At 39.4% G+C, this 23,120-nt stretch overlaps 1 long non-coding RNA gene across 1 annotated transcript; it reads right to left on the bottom strand.

The window, feature by feature from the left end:
• Window positions 1-71: 71 nt before the first annotated feature.
• LOC103474885 (uncharacterized) lies at window positions 72-23,106 on the bottom strand. Its single transcript, XR_014091098.1, has 6 exons — window positions 20,301-23,106; window positions 7,979-8,078; window positions 7,701-7,901; window positions 7,575-7,624; window positions 2,263-2,344; window positions 72-2,025 (listed from the first exon to the last, which is right to left on the bottom strand). It is a non-coding gene; the product is annotated as an uncharacterized LOC103474885 (long non-coding RNA).
• Between the last annotated feature and the right edge of the window lie 14 nt (window positions 23,107-23,120).

A 23,120-nucleotide genomic window follows, 5' to 3' on the forward strand; every position in this document is an offset into this window, starting at 1 on the left:
TAACCTGTTTTACCTCCACGTGATTCACAAGCATCTGTGTTGTGGCTCCAAACCAACAGGGGGTGCCCATGAGCTCTATATTGTTCGCACAAGTCTGGTTCACAAGTTATATATATATTTTTTGTTATTATTTAACCCACGTTTACAATATTATATATAAATCGGTGTTAACAGACTGAAATTACATTTTTCTTAGAAAAATATTTCAATTTTTGAACTCACTTAGCTGCTTTACCTCCATGTGGTTCGCTGGCCTAAACTGCAAATGTAACCAAAAATGTCAGAACCACAAATAATGATTTAATCAAAATGATCTTGATTTGTTTATTTAAAAGATATGATAGCTCAACTATCCCACTGTAAGGTGCATGTTGGACAGATGCAAAGTAAGACCACCTAACATCGCCTCCTCTACACAATTCACAAGCATAGCTGCGCACTGTGTGCACATTCCTCTATGAGGAACAAAAGTTACACATAAACATCCAAAACAGGTGAGTCTTCAGAACGTGGACGCTGCCTGACTGGTCACTGATCTGATACATGTTGTTTGCACATGATTCTTACATACATATGCGAGCTTTGCATTCCTGCGTTTTAATTTTTTCTTTCTTTTTTTTCTCCATTGGATGTCAATATTTCTTCTTCACCTACCTTTGTAATGTTGAAGGGTATTTATTCATACTATTAGCTTTAATACCCATATTTAACACCCATGGAAAAACCTTAACATGGTGTGAAATGTTCTGTTTCTGCACACACACCATGATTTTGCAGTTTTGTTCACCTGGCAGTGCCGAGCTGGTTGTCAAGATCACAAGACAAATGAGGTTGCAGTTCATCACATCAGAAGTAAGGGTTGCTGATCTCAAAATTTGGGATATTTTGGAAGAATATTTTCTCTTGAATTAGAAAAACAGAAGTTTAAAGCATTTGATTGTGTGAAGATCCACTTTAACCCTTGTGTTTACAACTGAGGTCCAACCGACCCCACACCCATATCACTTGCATCAATTGCCTCAGTCCTGACTGATTCAGTGCAGTCAGAATATCGCACTCCAATCTCAAATGAAAGAAAAAACTCTAATAAATCCCACAGTTTTGTTTGTTATATTCTTTATCGGCTAAGCCAGGCCTATCTCTAAGCTACTGTTCCTTTGCAAAATCTCGAGATCAGAGAGATTTTTTTTCCGTTATATATTTTTCATTCTTCTTACAAGGCATTTTGTCTGCTTTGTATATCATATGCTCCAAATTAGTCCATGGATTAGCCTAAAATTAAAAATTACAATGTTGTATTCCATTACAAACCATTAAAGATCTCATTTTTGATCCCACAATTACGTTAGCCCACAACTAAAATATCCTGATAAAATAAGATTACTGGCCACCAATAATTTATTTTCACATTTGTCCACCAGGAGGCGTTGTATCCCCGTTTTTCTTTTAATTTTGTTGGTGGTACTGGCCTAAAAATATTACCTGCTCAAAAACTCCAAGATAATATTAGTCAACAGGTTTGTAAAATAATTAACTTTTATCTTTCTTATATGTTCTTGATCATTTCATCTAGTAATCTCAGTGTACCGTAGATTATTGCCGTTTCACATCTTGGCCTGTAGATGGTGATAATCTCATATTAAATGAAGAGAAATAATTTTGAATATTATTGTATCTGGAGCTTATTTTTAGGCTGATTTGGACTCTTTAAGGTCGATTATTTCTGTGCAGAACAAAACTACAGTTTGAAAATGACTAAACCTTAGACTTGTGTTGTGGATTGATTGGAAACTATAAGCCCATCTAGATGTGTGTGTGCGTGTGTGTGTGCGTGTGTGTTTTTATGTCACTACAGGCTTTGAACATCTTGTCAAACGCGTGAAAAAAAGAGAGGCAATGCTTTTTTTTTCTTCACCCATCAAAAATTCATGGACATGTATTTTTTTTCTCGTTGTGGTAAAAGCACTGAAAGGAAATTTAAGGAAGTGGCAGTGTCAATCAAATGTGCAGAGACGGCCTTCCCTGCTGAGAAAAACAAAAACAAAAACAACACATCACATTAAAAACAGTTGCATCCTTCAGCAACGCTGCAAGTCCTCAATGCTTCTGCTAGGATGATTGACAGACACAAACAGCTAAACACGACTACATTTATACTTTGAGCTGATAGCTGTGGACTTCAGACTAATAAGACACTATATTATCGCTAAAGGAAAAACAGGAAGATAAGGAGTGGATGGTAAATAATGGTAAATTTCCTACCTGAAGGGCGGGACGGGAGAGATTTCTTGAGAGCAGACCAGAAGCACCATTCTTCCGAACGGAGCTGTGGCTTGAGGAGTTGCTGGCGACAGCAGATGGCAAAGGGAATCAAAGGCAGACGGAAAAAGAAAAAAAAAATCACTCCCAACATGTTTATCGTCGTCAAGGAGTGTGTATGTGTGTAAACGTGAACGTGAGCAGGAAGATTTCCCCGGGGTTAATGAAAAACGTGACTAAATTTGGGGAAAAACAGGAAGAAAATATGGAAGCGCCTACAGTCACTTTGGTTTAGAATGAGGTTGTACACTGTTTAGGATGTCACATGATAAAACAATTGACATTTTAACCTTAGATTGAGAGATGGTATGCATACAGGTTATTTTATTTTATGCTACATCCAGCAATATCCTGTACATTAGATAGCATATGACAGATACATTGTGACCAAATGCTGAAGGATGAACCAATTATTTTCATTACTGACGCAAAGTACTGTTACAGTTACGGGAAACATTCCTAAAACATGATATCTCCACCACCGTGTCTCTTGCTTGTAGTTATGTTTTTGCTTTTAAAATAAAATGTGTCTCATTTAAACCATTAAAGGGATATTTTGGTTGGATTTAAGTTAGGAGTAAAAAAACAAAAGTTCAGAGTTAAAGTTGGACTTTCTGTGTTTTATCACAGCTACTTTTCCCAAAGGAAGTATTTCAGACTCTCTCCTTCTAAATTAGCTCTTTCTTTAGTGGACGGTGCCTTTGATTGTCACCACTGCTAACAGTGAAATAAGTCGTAAAAAATCTTTATAACCCTACGTCAGTATTACTACATGAATGATGGCATTGTTGCCATGGTGAAATGTGTGAGAAAGCGTGAAGTGGACTGTACCGAGGAGACAGTAAGGGTATTTTGGTGTGGTATGTTTGACAGAGAAGCTGCTGAAACACACACACACGGCTTTGTGACCTCAGCAAATAAACCTCTGACAGATTGAGGCACTGTGGGACTCTCTCACAGTCTGAAGCAAAAGTGACAGTCCGAAAATACCGAGACAGAAAATGAGCATCCACAGAAACAAGACGCTCAAACTTTTCTTCCCTTTAAGGGTAAAGCTAAATTTACCCTCAACTTTATTTATGAATTCAATGCAAGCATCCCAGAGAAAGAGAGATGAAAAAATTATGAACCTTTTTCTACTGTTTAAGCATAAAAGGATTGTACACATTGTGTCAAAACAGGGTTATGTTGAAAGTTTCTGAGCAGTTAATAGCTTACAATGACTCTGTATCTTTGTTTTTGCATAAATGTGGATTAGCTGGTGATTACCCTTGGCTAATGCTAACAGCTAGTCAAACCTAAACGGATACCACCCAGTTTAAATAAATCTTTAAAGCTGGAGCAAACTGTCTTTCATTCAAGAAAAATATTTTTGATAATTTACAAATTTTATATTTTGACAAACGTATACTTTGTTTGTTTCACTGAGTTATTACATATTTAAGTTACATCTAAATCTAAATGGACCTAAAAGAGACAATAGATAGAGATAGGGCCCGCAGCGATACACGCTTCAGTTCTCCAACAGTCTCCAATAGCAACGGAAAAGTCTCTAGATTTGGTAGTAAGGGGCTTTTTCTACTTTTGAAAACAGTTGCCCCGTGGCAGTAAGTTAGTAAACTGCAAATACACAAAGTATTTTGGTCTAGGTTCTAGTGCAGGTATCTTGGTTGCTCAAAAGTTACTTGCAAGTTAGTTTTGTCTTTTCTCAAGTGCACCAAGATATTTGTACTAGAAACTGGAGAAAAATACTTGATCAAATTTTGTCTTTCTCTCAACAGAGACCCACATTAAAAAAGAAATCTGAGCTATTCTTCAAGTGCTGACAAAGAGACGTCTAAGCAAGACATATGTCTAGATAGAAAAATAAAAATAGCCACTTGCTTGATGCAGACAGGCTGCAGACTGTGTCAGTGTGGACAGGACCTCAGGTAGAGTGAGGAAATCTAAGAGCAGAAGGCATGAAGGATTATTGAATGACCTTGACCTTTCAGTTTCTCTTCAAGGCAGCACTTTATGACGAACCCTCCACACCACAGCCATCCATAAACCCACGTGGACATTGAAGAATCTTTGCAAACCATTGTCACTCAGCAGAGTCGCCAATTCCATGTGCATCGTAACCTGAAACTGTACGACGCGAGGAGAAAGCCGTTGGTCGCTTCTGCACAGCAGAGCCTTTTCCTTCACTGGAAAACTTGTTTTGGTCAATATCTTTTGTAAATTGAGGTTTGGGTTCATGGCTTCAGTGAAGGTAAGTTATTTTCTTCTCCAGGATCCTGTGGTTATTTCAGCAGGATGTTACTAGACGTCAATCTGCGCGACCTACGGCAGGGTGACTTCATAGACGAAGTGGATTTGATTGACTGCCCTGCCTGCAGGCATCACGAAGAGGAGAATGAAACGGCAGCCACCCCAGAGGGTTGAGCCGCGGAAATTTTTTCCTCAGCAAGTATGGATGCTTTCCCTTTGAACAATTGCATCTGCAAAGACATTAAAGTCTTTCTTTTTTATATATATGCTCCTGTTTTAAATTAAGTTTTAAACAATGTAGCGACTTTTTGGATAGGAAACTCTCCATCAGTCTTGGTTGTCAATGGGAAGAAGCAACTAATTTCTTTATTTTAACAAATTTATCACTGAAACCTTGCAGAGAAGGAAAGCAAACAGAGCGACAGGAAGCTTCGGTCTTACGTCTTCTGCTTTCTTCTGTTTCTGAACCTCCTTCATTGTCATTTCCTTCGGCTTCTCTCGGTTATTTTAAATATAGGCATCTTATTGTCTGGGGATCATTCGATCCTATATCACACACACACCCCGACTTCAACACACTCGCGCAAAATATGCTGACACCGAATGCCAGCGCAGCATTTTCTCCGGGAGCATAGACAGAACTTGACAGGTGGATGCGGGGGGTATAAATCAAATTCTTTCTTTTTCTTGTCGTTTTTTTATTTTTGTTTTCTTCTGTAACCTCACAGCTGATCATATGAACCACCATTCAGAAATATTCCATATTATCTGAATGGGTTTGGTTTCGTATGTATAATGTATAATGACGCAGTGCAAGAATCTGACTTTCGGGTGAAGAGTGATTCCCATGTGGAAGTGAGCTGGATGTGGTGGAAGGTGTTGATGCCAAGAGTTGTGACCTGATGATCATTGGTGGTCATGGCAACAACCAGAGGACCTATTAGCAGACTCCAGCAGAAACAAAAACTGGTGTGGGAATTTAAGTTGATATCAAGGAAGTCCTGGAAAATTGATTGAGTACTTAGAAAGAGAAAACAAGGGCATCCCACAGCCGTCTTTGGTTAAGACTGGAGACCTGGACTGGAGGTGGAAAAAATATTTTGAGGATCTGGTCACAATGTCCTAGCTAAAGGAGGCAGAGTTACAACTAACCATTTGTTAGTTTTAAAGCTGTGCAGACATTGCTAGAGAATCCTGAAAGGAACTGGAAACGGTCTAAACTTTCACACCCTGCAGCGTTTTTATTATAAATGAGATTATCTGTAAAGTAATAAAATAAAAAAATCTAATTCCTGTTCTGAATCAATATAATTTCAACGCAGCAGGCCTCCTCCGGTCCCTCCTGCCTGCGTCGGGTAGAAACGAACATCTGCCTATTTTTCTTTTTATATTTTAATTAGCCCAACTATTTGGAAGATAAAGGGCACTCAGGGGGAAAATTAATAGACATAATGAAACATAGAAATAAAATCAATTTTGGATCTAAGGGGAAATCAAAGGGAGGCTGCAGTTTGTAGTTTTTAAAAAGACAGAAAAAAAGAGAACTTTTCAAGAAAAGAAATTAAAATGTGCCAAGAAATGGAAAGCAGACTATATCTTGAAACTTGAAAGGCAAAAGTGGATTCTGTGATGTAAAAATGTCACGGAGATAAATGAAAGAGTAAAAGAAAGACAGGAGCAGGACTCTAACCCTCCACCCGGCTTCTGTCTGGTCTCTCTGTGAGGTTAATCCAGTCATTCCTGGGTCCTCGCAGTCATCTGGACAATCTGAGTGACGAAGGGCGGTCAGCTGCTGTATGCGAGCAAGCTGACCTCAGTGACAGTGAATGTGTGAGGACTCAAATAACCTCAGCGCGTTGCAGGAGCACGAATGCTCTTTGAGGCAGTGTAAATGCATCAAAGATACAAACTAAGCATGTTGACAAGCTTTTTCTGCTATAGCAGTGCATTCATTAGTTTGTCATCAGCAAGCGTTGATAAAACCAGGAGATTCGGCAGTCTGCAGGTCTGGTGCATGGAAGTTGTATGTTGACACAATGCCGAAATTAAAAATATATCAGCAATAACCCAAGAGAATAAATTGTTGCTGCCTACAGTCATATCCTCACTGTGTGAAGTTAAATCAGATGAAGTTTCTCTTGTTTTAGATCAGTTAGAATAGAGAAAATTATTATTATTGGATGTATTTTACACCTATAATGCTTCCTTGAACAGGTTAAAATCCTTCCCACATAATGAAATTCTAGTCTAATCAGTTCTGCCTATTTAGAATCGTTTTAGGGCCTCCTGTCATTTTAAATCCAAGAAAGCTGCTGGTGGCCACGTCCGCCGCAACTCGATGTTTATACTCGCACATGAAAATGATAATAAAACTGATGTGCAATTATACGCCTTGGAAAAGCAGAAGTGAGGCCTCCTGCACCACCACCAAGAATGCAGCAAGTGATTTCTGAACAACAAAACACTTGTTTTTTTCCCAGCAGTCATTGTACAACACAGTGAGGAGTAACACCAAAGCTGGGTTGCTAGGTGCTGATTGTGACGTTACATTTTGTAGGTTTTGGAAATGGCTTGTTTTCCAAACAACAACAAAACCCCCATTAATTTATTACCAAAAGAGAGCTTGGGCTGTTTTCAGAAACAGTAAAAGCTCAAATGTGAATTTTTCCACTTTAACGCAAGAACTGAAATCATTAAAATAGTTATAGACTGCCACAGATCTTTATGTCATAGTTAAATGTTTAGTTTTAGTAAGAAGAATAAATACTAACGGTGCTTAATTCACTGTTACATTTGGAATGTAACTTCATAATAAACACACTGAGATGCTGCAAATGAATGTGGCTCCAAAACGCTTCATTTCCGCTTTAGGAACCACCAGCTGAGGCACTAATTACTGGATAACTACAGTCAAACTGAGGAAACTCAGCCGCCTTCACACTGTCTGTACCTTGACTGGGGTTCTGAGTGGATTGGTGTATTCTTTTTTTTTTCTTTTTTACCTTTACCATGGTGTAGGCTTTTCTTCTTGGGAAACCTTTAAGTGCGGCACCTGCAGGAAAACATCTCAGTGATTCACACTTCTTGGATGTTTAAACTCCGCATTCAGAGCCTTAATGATTCATTACCGGCAAAACGCTGCAGCTGCAGGGAGCGCTGAGGAAAAAACATCCTTTGTCTCATCGCTGAAGTTATGTTTAGAACAGGTCCTCCGGTCATGGAGGCAAGTTTTTGAGGAGTTGCGAAACCTCCAGCTGTGAGGGAGCTGAGACTGGTTTTACTGGGGGCGAGGAGGAAGGGGGCTTCCTGGTTGGATACTCACAGATGGTCTGATGAGGGTTAGGAAGACAATCTGTTTGGATGTGAACAGGGAGCAGTCTGTGAAATAAACCACAGAGAAACTCACCTTTATGTCCGCACAACCTGCGGGAGCCGTTCTGACCGGGAATTGGCGTCACAAACAGGATTGCGTTGTCCTCACCCTCCGTAATCATAAGGCGTCAGACCTGACACAGTGGAGGGATGCTGCGACAGGTTAGAGCAGGCACAGGCGCCGCTCCGCACAATAAGATAAAGCCGTGCTTATTTATTTCGAACATAGCTAGAGGACAAGCGACGCCGCGGCGGAGGAGACGACGTCCCAGGAGAACAGGGAGCCGCTCAGGTGGCACACGCGAAGATGAGGCACGGTTTGAATTTGAAAGGAGCTCGGAGTCTCCGACGCCCCCAGGCTCAGTTTGACTTTTACTCGGATATGTGGGAGACCCGAACCGTGGAATCTATCAGCGAGAGAGACAGAGTTCAGATGCTGCAGTGGATCATTTAGCAGAAAACGGAACATAAAACATACTCCACATTAATAAAAAAAAAATAATAATAAAAAATAAAATAAAATAATAATAATAATAATAATAATAATAATAATAATAATAATAATAATAAAATGGGACATAAATGCATGCCAGTGAAATTGTTTCTGCAAATGTACAGAATGAAAAGTAAAACTCCACATTAGGTAACTCCAGTTCTTTAGGTAACACTGTGTATTTTTTTTTCAAACATTACTTGGAATTATGATCCCAAAGTCACATTTTCATAACAGATTTTCAGAGATTTTATTCAGACCATTTTCTTTCATTCAAAGGAAGAGATTCTGTCTTGAATACTTAACTGGTTTGGAGAAAACAGGAGATTGTCATAACCTGTAGAACACAACCAGCATTTTCTACATTTTTGAAAATGAAATAACTTCAAAGGAACTCAAACTTGGACAGCTGATTTTTCCCCCACCATTTTTTTCAGATTCACTACAGTTGTTCAAACCCAAAGCTCAAATGGAATCAAAAGGTTGTTCAACAAAATTCTGGTTTGAAAGTTTGAACATTTATGCAAAAAGGTTTATTTCCCCCTTTTAACAATGCAGGATTTGTTGTATTATACATCTGAACTCATTCCTGCTGGAAGACTTGCTCTTCTTAAGAAGCTGTGTGACTAAAACACAACATCAGTGAACTGCTATCTGATGTCTCCTCTGATTAAATGGAAAACACCTCTGCTTTAGATTCCATCTCGCTTTTTGCTTTGTTTGAGGAGAATTTGAGAATCTTCAATAATCATCTCCAGGGTTTTAAATTGATACCTTGAGTTTTTTTTCTTTTTTCTTGATCTAACAGTATCGACCTCAGCCAACCGCTTTGTAGGAAGACGGAGCGTGAGAGTCGCTTCCAAAATATCCTCATTGATTTTCCGTTGCAAGTAGTTCTCAGATATTTTCCACTCAGAAACACAGTTCAAGGCCACCTTAAAATAAAATGGGTTCTGGGAATCCAGAAACTTTTGTGTCCTCTCTCCAGTGGCGCAAAAAGTGGGTATGCAGGGTATGCAACGCATAGGGGCGCAGCACCAGAGGGGGCGCCAAAACCCCGTCTGGAGGGAAGTTTTCCCATACACTAGAAGAGCCCATAGTAGAAGAGCGAGTGAGCGTCACTCCTTCACCCTGACGTTCCTTCGCTGGGGGGGTGGCGCCGATCTATGTTTTCGCATCCACCTGAATAATGTGTAGTTGCGCCACTGTCCGTGCGTAACAGGATGTGTGCGTGCGTAGAAATATCTATGTGTGTGTAATACTCGATTTGTAAAACTTAAAAATAAAATAAACCTTCTCCTACGCCTATACATGTTGAAAATGTACACACAAATCACCTGGTTCACACACACAAAACTGCATTTACACAAATCCGTTTACGAGAGCACAACTATTTTTGAGACTCATTTCACGCTTCGGGGAAGCTCCCAGATTTGTGTATATGGTGCGTTTACATGCTAGTAAAAGCTGGGACATCTGAGTTTTGCTCGGAGTCTAGAGTTTTTATCCTCTGAACGTTTCTCACTGTGCTTGTGCCGAAGTAGCAAATACGTTAGTTCGGTGGAAAACGGTAGTTCTCAGCACTTCCTTATAATATCCTAAAATTATTTATAGACATATTGTGCGTTTTTGAGCGGTACGGCTTAATTTGCTGCAGCGAAGTCCTTCTCAAACAAGGTAATGGTGGGTAACTATGGCAACCAGTGACAGTTTAAAAGCCCGCCTACTCTTTCTGCAGTCAGGTTGCGCGCGCATCAGCCGTGTTAAAAAATCTGTCAGACAAGCCCTCTGAATATCAAATGAAATTGTGACATCACAATGTGACATCACAATATAACTTCAAAGGCAGAATTCTGACATCACCAGCGATTATATAAGCTTGTCACATTGATCTACCTTCATCACAACCTGTTAGCAGCCGTTGTTGATAGTTTCTCTTCAGAATTTACTCAGCAGTTCGCAGTAGGATTTTCAACTTTGTTTGGTGAACATTTCTTTGGGATATTTACATCTAACATAACGAGAAATCTTTACAGAGTTTTAGTAGTGATTTATTTTAGAACCATTATACAAGCAAAGGTTACAATGCAGTCCGACCAGCCAAGAGCCGAAGCGGTCGCATCCGATAACATTATCGAGAGGGAAGTACAGCCACCAAAAATACCCAAGCGTAGGAAGAAGAAGGTGTCATTTGGAGTTTGGTGGGCGCTGCGCGAAGCTGAGGAGCTAAATAAGACAACTGAAAATATCGAACAGCAGGACTCTTCAGTGGAGAGTCCTGCTGATCAAAGGGCTTCAGATGAAAGTAGTGGAACGGAAGACAATTCGCTGGTTACCGAACAGGAATCGATCTCTGAACTGAAGGAGACACCAGAGAAGGAAGAGTCCTCTAAGTCCAGCGCTGAAAATGTTATCAAGCAGGACACTTCTCTGCCTGCAGAAGAAGGTAGTCAGGAAAATAAAGAGGAACCTATGATTTCAACACCAGAGCCAGTCACCAAAAAGGAGCATGACGAGGCAGCTTCCTTGAAAAGGGAAAGCTGTTTGACGAACACTGTGGTTTCTCCAAGTGAAACAAAGTGTACATGTATTTCCAAATCCAAGGAGTCTGAATATATCGAGGTACAGAAAAACTTAATGAAACAGCTGGATGAAATGTTCGCTCTAAATAATAAACTAAGAGCTAAACTTAAACAACAGAAAGATCTGACGAGGAAATTACAAAGGAAGAAGTCAATGGTTTCTGTTGCAATTCAAACTGACTCACAAGACACCTCGCAGCAGAAACCTATCTACAAATCTGCTTCGACGCAAACGGAGATGACAGTTCCCATCGAAAATAAGAATAACACAAATAATACAGTTATCGGTAAACAACCGCAGGTGATTGAACAAGAGACGGCCTCCATACCACAATCAAATGGGGACCAGCAAGAGAAAAAAAAACAATCAAGGAAATCGAAATGGAGGATGAAGAGAAAGGCAGCAATGAGAGCTAAGTCTGAGATGGAAAACATTAGCAACGATCAAGTTTCTGGAAATAACACTGAACAGAAAGTTTTAGTACCAGAAATAGTTGAGGATCAGGCTGCCTCCATTAATGAGATCCATAAGATCGAAATGATAATCTCGACCCACCAACCTATCTCTGAAGAGATTGTTATGTCTGAAATGCAACAAAGTGGGAATGAAAAAATGAAGAAAAGGTCAAAGAAATATAAGCAGAAGAAAAAGAGAAAGGCAGAATTGAGAGCTGCATCTGAATTGGAGACGTTAAATAGTGAGAACCTTTCTGTTGAAAACACTGGAGAACAAGAAGTTTCAACACCAGAAGCAGTCGGAAATGACAAAGACACCATCATAATTGAAATATATAAAAATGAAACAGTAATTGGGAAACAACAGCAGGAAACAGAGACAGATAAAAACTCAGTCCCCAATGCAAAATCTGATTCTGAGATCATGCCAGACATCCCCCCCACAATAGAGACAAAACTTTGCACCCCGTCAGAAGACCTACCAGGCAAAGCTCCAGTAGATTCCATAGAAGAGGAGAGTGTTATAACAGAAGAACGTAGAACAGAGTCAGCAGAGAACATCATGTCTGAACCAGAAGAAAGACCCACAAAGAAGATTTCACTATGGAGACGAATAAAAAAGGCCTTGACTCCAACACCTCTGCGGCAATTTAAAGACAGATGAAAGTCTGTCCAGCATAGACAGACTTTACATCTGTCTATGCTGATGTAAAGTCAGCATAGACTGACTTTACAGTCTATGAGTATACTGCTCAAAAAAATAAAGGGAACACTTCAGTGTTCACTTCAATGTTAAAGTGTTCCCTTTATTTTTTGAGCAGTGTATATTAGATTTGAAAGGAAGGTGGAGCCACGTGTGTTTTGGGTGACTGACATTCATTGGAAAAAGAGCTACTGTTATTAATTGGGTATTTTAGTTTTAAAAAGACAGGATTTCACGGTGGGAAATGTCTCCCCGTGTAGGTGTGGGTTCACTCCGGGTGCTCCGGCTTCCCCCACGTTCAGCAACATCAGAACTCATGTTCAACTATTGTGAGATTTAAATTTCTAATTCGAAACAGAAGATCAAGCAACCACAGACGTTAAAGTCTAAACCTTTACATATATAAATCTATTATATATATAAATCTATATATATATATATATATATATAAATCTATCTCTCTATAACTATATCTAAATCTATATGTAGATATATATATCTACCTATATCTATACACATGTATATATGAATCTCTATAAATATATATAAATCTATATATAGATATCTATAATATCTATATATCGATATCAATCTATATATCTATCAACCTCTCGCTCTCTATGTAAAATTATAATTATATATATATATATATAAATCTATCTCTCTATAAGTATATCTAAATCTATATGTAGATATATATATCTACCTATATATATACACACGTATATATGAATCTCTATAAATATATATAAATCTATATATAGATATCTATAGTATCTATATATCGATATCAATCTATATATCTATCAACCTCTCGCTCTCTATGTAATTATAATTATATATATATATATATATATATATATATATATATATATATATATATATATATATATCTGTGATCGGACCATGAGGGCCGATCACCGATACCGATCGCATAATTTATTTTTATTTTTATCATAAGCACTACCTGTTACATTATATGGAAAAAGGAACAATAAATTCACCTTAATTTAGACAAAAACTTGTTTTTAATAACTTTTTCCAAGAAAAAAACAAAACAGGCATTCTGCAAATTGTACTGCCACTATCTTTAACAGACTGAAAACATATGAAGGCTCCGAAGAGGCTAAATAATGCAAAGAGTCAAAATAAAACCTCTCAGCATTGCCAAAAAATTCAAGTATAAAAACATTCAAAAGCAAATACAGGTTCCATTACAATAAACAATCCTGATTTACTGAATGAAAACTTCCTGTTAGCATGGCGGCTAGCTGATCACTGCTAGTTCTGAGTGGCTGTTTCTGACTGAGCGGAGTAATTATGCAGAACAGGGAGGAGATCGATTATTTTTTCAGAGATTATCTGTCTCATGTTAGGACAGCGAAAGTTTTAATACGTATGTAAAATGTATTTTTTAAAGTTAGATGCTGCAGCTTTAAACAGAGGTTCGGTGTGAGAGTCACTACTAGGTGGAGCAGAAGCGGCGCTCTGTCTGTGAAATATTACTACCTGTAGCGCGTAGCAGCGGTTCAACAACGAGAACAGAACCAGCGTCTTACATCGGAGCTCGAAGACTTAAATCATTTTGCGGGTTATTTGTTTAGCTTTCTGACCATCATGCTAATCTGGGTGAGTGTTTGTAGCTGTGCGCTGCTTTACCTGCTATCTGATCCTCCATATGTCCTTTTTACTGCAGTGAGACTCGATGTAGCCAAACTCCGTCAAGTATGGCATTGTTTTTAGGTCATATTAGCTTTGTTGTGTTGATGCATTTTGACCTGCTTCACCCCACGTGCTTCAATTTTTGTCCCCATTCACTCAGTGCTATAGTTCCACACCACATCGCTTAAGATTTGTTGCTGCGCGTTTGCGCAGTGTGAAGGAAAGAGGAGACCAGCTGCACAGGCAGGCTGAGAAATGAGAAGCAGGTGATCGGTATCAGCAACAAGAGACTGATCGGCGATCACCGATCATACACTTTTTCACGGAAATCGGCCGATTATGATCAGCCGATCGATCGGCATATATATATATATATATATATATATATATATATATATATATATATAAATAGAGAAGTACCTTGTAATTTACACAAGGTGGATACGGAGATGGAATGAGCTGGTATCCTAAGAATGATAGAAAACATGCTAACAAAAAGCCTCAGACCTACAGCCCAGCCCACAGGCAGTTCTAGACACAGGCCAACAGAAGTGGCTCTTTGGCTCACTTATATGTTAAATGATCTAATATTGCCCTGTTTTTGTTTCATTCGTTTTAATTGCCCTGTAGGCAGCAATCTAGTCACATATATGCACATTTATTATTATTGATACTTTAATTAAAGATAAATTGTCCAAGTTTTTGTCATTGGGGCCGGGGGCGCCGATGACATGTTCGCATACACCTCAGAAAGTATGTAGTTGCGCCCCTGCCTCTCTCATTGGCTCAGCTGTTTTGCTGGCATGTAAGAGCAAAAAATATTGACCGCCTTACAATTCATTTCCAGTAAACTGGAGAGGAACAGACTATAAATGGGGAGGAGTTTGTTCTTCGTTAAAAATTGTTTGGTGAACTGGGGGAAGCATGTGTTTTCTGGGACTTAAAGTTTACTTTCCCAGATCACGCATGTTTACGTCTTAATAAACTACAGGATACCTTCTGGAAACTTGTGATTTACTTTGCAGAAATGCCACAGTGCATTTGGGATCTGTCCTGTATTTATGCTGTGATTTGTAACCAGGTACTCAATTATTATAAGATTAATTTCTCTGGATTTGAAACTTTTATTTTATTTTTATTTTTATTTTTTGTGAAATTACAAGTTGTATCCTAAAACTCAAGACATTTTCTCAGAACGTTAAGGTCGGTTTTTCTGAACTTCCCTTTGGGAAAAAAAATGAATAAATCACAGGTTACTTCCTGTAAGTTTACAGATCAGGTTCTCAAACACTTACAGGGAATCTTACACGCTAACTTTTGGTATACTGGAAGTTATAGTTGAATTTTCTTCAACCCACAAGGTATATTCTGGGAAAACTTTGGTTCTCTTCGGTAAAATTACAGAGCATCTTTCTGGAAATACTTCTATTCTATGCTACTTTGAAGAGTATTTCCAGAATTGGACTGTCTTGACGTTTTGTTGCCTAATTTCCATTAACATATTGGCTAGTTGCACAATGCTGTGCAACTAGCCAATATGTTGCTAGTTGCACATATTGGCTATATGTGCAACTAGCAATATATTGGCTATATTGTTTCATTTGGACTTTTGTGCTTCTCTTTTCCTGGCGCACAGGTGGCATGTTGAAAGCCTTTTGCTTAGGATTGTTGCTTACGTCCACTTACGAGATGCAGTGGTGGTTCCTAAATCTAACCACATCATTTAGCTCTTATGGCTAATGGTGAAAACAGCTGTAAATAATAACGCTAAACTATTTCATTGACAGATTGGTCCTTGAATTAAAGACATTAAACCCAGATATTTTGCGATGCGTTTGAAATCTGAGAGCTGTTCATGCAAATCCTCTCAAACAGGAAGTTTGACTTTGCTGAAGACTGACACCCCGATGGCCACCGTTCACCCTGAGACCCGGCGCTCCTCACTGTGTGATGAAATAAGGCGAGTGGAAAAGAGGTTAATGCGTGCCGGCCTCAGGCTGCAAGTGGGCATCCGTGCAGCATCGCAACAAGCAGAATAATTATCGGCCACGATGATAATTATGGACTCAGACTCTATATAGCATCATATAATTCATGCACAATGATCTGTGTTGTGCACACTGGAGCGGATTAAGGAATGTGGGAAGTGTGTGTGTGTGTGTGTGTGTGTGTGTGTGTGTGTGTGTGTGTGTGTGTGTGTGTGTGTGTGTGTATAAATAATGTGCTTAAATGTCTAAGTATTTTTTTTCTTTTTATGGCTAAGCACTCATTAATTCAGAGATAAAGTTTCATTACAACACACTGTTACGAGTTCCATTTTAAGTAAGCCTACTTAAAGAAAACATATGTATCTATTAAAGAGAGTCATTTATACAGTTGCAAAGATTTTCAATTCCTCTTGAAATTCGCACGCTGAAAGTCAAAGTTACATCAGAATTCAGAAAAACCTGGACGAAATGTGCTTTTGTCGTATATAAAGGGTTTGAGGCGGGTCAGTGAATAAATAATTCATATCATGAAAATTGCTACAAACACGAGACTAGTCAGGGGTAATAGAGCTTCCAGCACATTAACTGCAGACATAGAAAAGTAATAATAAAGTCTCCAGCTTGAATTTCAGTTCATAAAATAAAGATTTATATGATGACTTCATCAATGGGAAGCAGGAGAAACGGTGTCTGAGAGCAGAAGATTGGAGATCTAATAAACCGGCTTCCTGTGCAGAGAGATTATAAAAGCGTTTCTTGATGAGCCGACTTTGTCTGTAAATTTACAGTTGAAGGGAAATAATGGTTAGGATAAAAAGCTGTATTTGGAAAAAGAAAAAAAAAAAAACATTAATTCTGCCATCAGTGAGGTTGACATTGCAGTTTCAACTCCAGTTCTGACTAGCAGTATTACTCTGATGCGCACAACCCCAGACACGTGTGGTTGTTACGTCACTTTACCAATAAAGTAATCTCTTTCTGTTTACAGAAATCTGTGGTTCCATATTTGTGGACTCACCTATTCGCAGATTGTTTTATGGAACATGACCCACAGAAAATTTGCCTTTTCACAGATTTTTTTTTAGTAGAGATTATGTAAAATATTTGAAAGAAACTACAGCTTTGGAAGTTGAAATATCTATCACCAAATCCTAATTGGCTGGCGTTTGAAAAGCTGCCAATCCTGGAGCACCATTTATTTTCCTTGGCGCTGATTGGCTGGAGCCCCAAGAGCAGAGATAAAGGAGACTGTAGATATTAGCTTCTGCAATAGAGCTAAGATGGCTTTCATTTTGTGTATTAACGCATACTTAGGTATAATTCATGTTTGCATTTTTAAAAACAGGCGTTTTTAGAAGGGGTTTCAAACACCCCCACTAGGCCAACCATTAAAAGCAAGTTGTAATTAATAACACTAATAAATTGGTAATATATGTTGCGGCTGCAGAGAGACGGCCAGCAAAATCATAAAATTCACAAAAAGGTTTTAAAGATTGCTAAAATAAGACACGGAGAACTTTGACCCAGTGAAATATGCGCACTTGCAATTTCTATTTACATTGTGTAATTTACAGTGTGAGCTGTGTGTGTAATGAGGTGCAGTCTCTACGGCCTGGTAACGGTGTTTGAAGTGTGACATGTTCTCTGCCGCCCCCGCCCCGCTCCACTTCCAGGGTTTAGATTACCATGAAATGCAGAGATTGATGGATCTTCGACCGTACAGACTCTGCATCACACTCAGAGAGCGGAAGCCAACCCACATCTCTCCGTCCAAACATGGCCGAGTCAGAAACGCGGGGTTAAACGTCACGTTTCACCTTGAGTTAACCCCACATTACAGCCAAAAATAATAAATAAATAAATAAATGGCACAGCCTCGTTAGTTTTAAGTATGCCATTTAGTGCAGCTGTAGAGCGTTGAGACGTTAATATCAGCGCGCTGATGCCGGAGTCACTCTGACTTAACTCATATTCTCCCTCACAGAGAATTAACTCTGATCCCTGCAGCCATGGAGTTACAAGCTGGCTTGTCAATACACATTATACACAGCGAACAGAGTGCATGTCTAAAGTTTCTCACTATCCTGAGCTGTTTTCAAAGGGAGCCGATTGCCAGTTTCACTGAAATCTGAGTACTTAAGATTGGCTCAAGAAACTCTTAAAACTCTGACTATTTTAATAGTTCAAACATCAGACATAAATTAATATTCAATGATACACACAGTGAAAACTGTCTTAGCACAACCGCAGAAGCTAGCTAACATTTACAGACTTTCTTATCGCAGTCCAGGGCGAATCAGCCAATCAGGGACAAAACAAAGCGAAAGGATCTTATTGATTGGCTGCTTTTGGAACACCACCCAATAGTGCGTTAAGTAGCATTTCGTCCAGGTATTTCACCTTCCAAAGCTGCATTTTCTCTCAAGCGTTTTAGATTTGATCTACTCCTTTTAGGGAAAGTTCCACAGAAAAATGTAAAAATGTGGAACTACGAACCGGCGGAGATTCTTTGTAAAACTCAAGATGAAACAAGAAAACCAAAGATAGGCAGCATTAAATCTGGAAGTGGTTACATTTTGTCTGCTTATTGCAGAGTCAAAAAATGATTCACAAATCCTTCAGAGCACGTAGAGGAAATTTTTGCTCCGTTTAGATCCGAGTTCTCTTAAATCAGCAGACCTTTCCTGACCACAGATTCCGAGTCAGCCATTACTTCCCACGTTGTGTTCACACCTATCGGCCATCCCTAAGTTTTAGTTTACCACCCGGCCTGTGATGCGAGGCGGCATTTGCAGTTGGTGCAGGCTCATCTTTCAGTAAGCATCTCCCTGGCCGCGCGCCACAGACAGAGGCGGAGAGAGTGACAAAGCGGAGAGTGATGACACCGCTTATTTGTGTATACATGAGAGGATGTAGTGGCTGGCAGAGAGACGGCGCAGTGCCATGCTGCAGAGGCACAGCCGTACAAGGAGATGCCGTGTTGGAGGACTGGTGTGTCTGCTCTGGAGGATTTCTAGCTAGTCATCAATAACTCAGTCCCACTTTCTCCTTTTAGGATGTTTTGATAGAGAGCAGACTTAGAGGTTATGTGAGTCGTCATTCGGCCCCAAAAATAATGACACTGCTGCCGACTTCAGATGTAACAAGACAAGCCATCCAAAAAGATCCAATTCTTTCTCATCAGTCCACAAAATATCTTGGGGATTATCAAGACGGTTTTGGTTAAATATAAGGTGGGCATTTGGAGGCCATTTTTGTCTCTTTTTCTTATTGTTAGATCATCATCAATTCTGATGTTCATGAAGACAAAGTGAGGCGTGCAAAGTTTTTGTTTCTTCTGTGACCTCCTGGAGTAGTTTTTCACGGCCAGCCACTTTTTTATTTCGGGAGGGTTCACTACTGTACCAAGTTTTCTCCATTAGTGAATAATGGTTCTAAGTGTGCTTCTCTAGATTCCCAAAGGCTTAGAAATGGCTTTATGACTCTTCCCAGAATGATAGATATTTATCAGTATGCTTCTCGGTCGTTCTTGAATGTAGATCAGGGTAAGAAGTGTTGCCTTTTCAAACCTTTTAGCCTACTTCATGTTGTCAGGGAGGTTCTAGTTAAGCGAAGGTCTGGTTGTAATCAGATCTTTGCGCGTCTAGAGAAATCTATCGCAGATAAAAAAAAAAAAAAGAAGGTTAATCAGTTGAGACGATTATTTAGCTATGAAGGATTACTACTTTTTAGCATTGTCAGTTTAGATATCTTGGTCTTAATAAAAGTCAATAAATAAAATCCCTGAACAAAAACGGCATTTTGAATATATATATATATATACGTGGTGCCGAGAGGCACCACGTAGGTGAAGACCACAGTGGTGCCTGTGGTAATCGGGGCCCTCGGGGCAGTCACCCCCAAACTGGAGCAGTGGCTACAACAGATCCCAGGAACAACATCAGACATCTCAGTCCAGAAATGTGCAGTTCTAGGCACAGCCAAGATACTGCGCAGAACCCTCAAGCTCCCAGGCCTCTGGTAGAGGACCCGAGCTCAGAGGATGAAACAGACCACCCGAGGAGGGTGAGAAGGGAATTTTTTTATTTATATATATATATATATATATATATATATATATATATATATTGAACGTGTAAAAGCAGAAACAGAAGAAACATTTTTCACAACCCTATATCGTATAAGCGGGAAATCTTAGCCAGTTTTTTCTCCCCTTTTTGTTTCTTCTTATTCTTCTGTCTATGAGAGTGTGTCAGATCCTTAATGTGCATTTTAATGTTTAATGAATCGACTGAGCGAGAGTCTACAGAGCATAAAAGTGACTAGAAATGATTTAAACTGCGCTGAAGTTCATATCTGAGTCGGCCAGTCGGTGAAATGCACCAGAGAGAGATCTGTGGAGAGGTGAGGTCAAATATCTCCCAACTAATAATACATCTCACACATACACACACACACGCACACACACCTACCGGTTCATATAGGATTTGTCTCCCCACGGCTCAATGAAGTTGTGTGTTGACATAGTTTCCATGGTGAGGCCAATAGAGATAAGAGCGGTCGCCGCTGCATTCCGGCGCGCGCACACGCGCATTAACATTTACTCTGAGGGGTCAGCTAACACCCTCTCAGCTCTCGCTGTCCAATAAGAGCCTGCCGCCGCTTCCACAATTAAAAAAAGAGACATTTTCTACGCCCTGGAGGCCTCCCTCCTTCCTTCCGGTTCCTCCACGACACTTTAGACTCGGGATTAATTCACAAACATCGACCGCAGAGGCCCGGCGCGTGCAACCCCAAGAGGAGGGATTGTTTATTGCGCTCAATAATTCACACGCGTCACGTCCGCTTGAGTTTAAGCAGAACATCCAGGCAGGAGACCTAAAAGGCCATTAGGAAAATATAGAAAAACAAGGGAGGAATACATTTCCACTGAATAACGAAGAAATTATGAGATTTATCTCAGGATTTTTCAAGAGAGAGAGAGAAAACATTGATTTGTCTGAGTTTGAAAAGTCGGAAATTTGCAGGGAAAGACTTTTGAGATTGATCTCAGAAATGTTCTAGAAAAAAAAACGTGGTCATTTCAGAGTTTGAAGATCTCAAAGTAAAAAAAAATGTTTGTTGTTTTTGGAGCTCGGTTCTTTTTAGAAAAAGTATGAGGTTAATCTCAAAATGTCTTTACTTTTACTCACATTACGTTACTTAAAATGGTCTTACTCCTACTAGCATTCATATAACACTAAAAATGGATTTTAGTCTAGTAACTTCCTATTTTATTTTATTTTATTTTTTACAAACACAGCGTCTCACTCAAGTTAATCTCCACAGCCACAAAGCTAAAGGTTAGTGGTGCTACCAGAAGAAAAAATAGTGAAAAGTTGTAAAGTGGGAGCAAAATTTTTAATGTTTTTAGTTTTTAGCTTCTTTCGAAAGAATAAATCGCATTCACCACCGTATACTCCGGTACCCCAAAATAAAGAGCAAACATTTAGCTTTAGAAGATGCAGAATTTGTATCTCTGTCTTCCAGATCTACATCTATAGAACTAGATAAAATCTCTAAAACTAATGTTACCACTTGTCCAGAATGGTGCAGAAAAACTTAATTCAATCTTCACATAATTGTTCACATTTTCTTATAATAACTTTTTATGTGTGTATTTGGCTTGAAGATTGTTACTTTCCATTCTGACTTCTCCTAAGACACAATTTCTGCGTTAGCTTGAAACTCAAGAAGGCCAGAAAGTGCATTAGAGTTTGCTATCTGGCTTTCATTTCCTGTTGAAGTCGCTAATGAGTGTTCACCTATAGCGACCTTTGACCTGCAGACCCCGATACGAGATATTTGTGGAGCGCGCTGAGATGTGATTGTTGGCGATTAGCTGCTCTGGGAATTGGTTGATAAAAGCCAGACTGCAGACACACCGATTTTTCAAGCACTCAAAACGTCGTTTCATGTAGATAAAGTTTCTTTTTCAAACATAGTGACCCACATTTAATAGAGGAGGGGTCTAGAAATACATGGGTGGACGTCCTAACCTCAGTTTGAAACTCATTTTTGTTAAGCTCTTGAGTCTAACAAGTAAAACGAGATTCTGTTTGTCCTTTATGTGTATTAAATCACATTATTTTCCATATTATGAGGATATATAGAAAAATAATTAGAGCCAATTACAGAAAGTTGGGCCAGGTGAACTTCCTATACTTTCTACAAAGTTGATGGTAGAAGTAGCAAAAAAAAAAAAAAAAGAAAAGAAAAAGACAACTGTTGTGCCAGGAATCGTTTCTATCAAAAGACAAAAAGGACACATTGTTGCTGTTTACAAAAGAGACGCGGCTAAAAACAGGGTGACGTTTTTAAAAGCGCAACCTTAACAGCAGCACCAAAACCGTCAATGAATAAGTAGAGACACAGGCTTCCTGTGGACCAAAAAAAAAAAAAAAAAAGGTTAAAAGCAATAAAATAATCCATAAATTATGAGCAGTAGCTTAAAAGTGTTCCACAAAAAAAAAAAAAAAGTCAGAAATGAAACCATCAAAAACATGTTTCAGCTGAACTCACTCCGACGGTTTCAGACGATGGAAAGGTGAAGAAATCGAGCGTTTCAGTTTCGACGTGTAAGACCTGGATTTTCCAGACGATTGGCACAAACACCCCCAACTCCAGTTAGTTATTAATTTCCCCCCATCTGAGATGGTGACAGCGTGTTTAGAGGTTTTACAGGCAGCGGTGTGTGTGTGTGTGTGTGTGTGTGTGTGTGTGTGTGTGTGTGTGTGTGTGTGTGTGTGTGTGTGTGTGTGTGTTGCTGTGTGGAGCCGGAGATGCTGTTGACATCAGCGCCGATTACAATGAAAACCCGGAGACGCGTCGCCTGTGGTGGGCTCTGGGGAGAACGGGCTGCTTACTCGCTTCCACGTGCTGCTAAATTTTTTAACATTTTTTCCTTCTGATTCTTCTTCCCGTTTTGTATGTGGAACATCCCTCCAGATGCAGCAGAAAACACCTCCAAATCGGCGGCGAAAAAACGGGAGATCTCTCTTCCGCGACGGTTTTGCTTATTCTAATCACGTTCGTCTCGGATTCAATTAAAGCCGATGACGCGTTCGGTTGTGACAAGGCCGCATTAACAAATGGCCCATGAACACACACATGCAGGGACAGGAAAATGGGTCAAACGGACCCTGAGAGAGAACAAGTGCATGTTAGAAGAAGCCAGCAGCCAATCAAAAGTGGATCTTTCATCTCCGTTAGCTCAACATGAGCTGAAGATGAGAGGAGGGGGGGAGGGGGAG

This window comes from Poecilia reticulata, chromosome 2 (genome assembly GCF_904066995.2).
Source record: "Poecilia reticulata chromosome 2, P_reticulata-male-v2, whole genome shotgun sequence".
NCBI classification, from domain to species: domain Eukaryota; kingdom Metazoa; phylum Chordata; class Actinopteri; order Cyprinodontiformes; family Poeciliidae; genus Poecilia; species Poecilia reticulata.